Raw genomic sequence first — 799 nt, 5'->3', positions numbered from 1 at the left:
CATCCATTTTCAAGCTCACTGTGTGTTTGTTTCCTTGCGGACGAGAAAAGGGGGAGCGCACATTTCCGAGAAGGCGTGTCCTTTTCAAAAATGCAAGAGGCGTTGCTTTGTTGCCGGCCGTTTTCGCCAGTGTGTTAAACACACTTTAGAAAGGAGTGTTCCCAGACTATCAGAAGGCGGAGAGCTCTGATTGTCTGGTGGCGAGACTATGATGTTTTATCTAGCTATGTGTTTTTGTTGCACATGGAAATAAACGTAGGTGTTTAGTGACGAAAAGTGTCATGTTCTCTAAGAACTTTGCATTTATTTTTGGTATTTCCTCCCCCTAGTGGTTGGTTGTGAGTAATTCACTTTTATCTTCATGATATCTGCTGCTACTGTTTTGCTTGGTTGTTTGAGTCACATGGCACAGTCAGGTGATCATTTAAAGACTCCATTGGGGAAATGCCTCAGTTGTGACACGTGGTCAGATTACAGCTACAGCTACCTTATCTTTTGCGTCCTCTGTTGTGTCTTGGAAAGCAAGTAAGTATAATTTACATTGATAGTTAATCACAAGCATCGTGTTTCTATTCTGTAGAGCATTATATACATTTTAGCGTTTAGTTGATCTACATGTGAACCAGTGGTGGCTGCTGGTCTTTCAAACAGGGGAAGCTCATTTTAAGTTTACATCATAAAATTTGTCATATTGTAGCGAGGCAGTAACAGAAACATTTAGTTGAAGCCGCTTTTCAACCACGCGCTAAGCCTCCCTGGAAGTGACGGTTTTGTCACATTTATCCAATGACCGTCTCGC

The sequence above is a fragment of the Epinephelus moara genome, chromosome 8 (assembly GCF_006386435.1).
Source record: "Epinephelus moara isolate mb chromosome 8, YSFRI_EMoa_1.0, whole genome shotgun sequence".
Classification (NCBI taxonomy): Eukaryota; Metazoa; Chordata; class Actinopteri; order Perciformes; family Serranidae; genus Epinephelus; species Epinephelus moara.
This window is presented reverse-complemented; position numbering follows the sequence as displayed.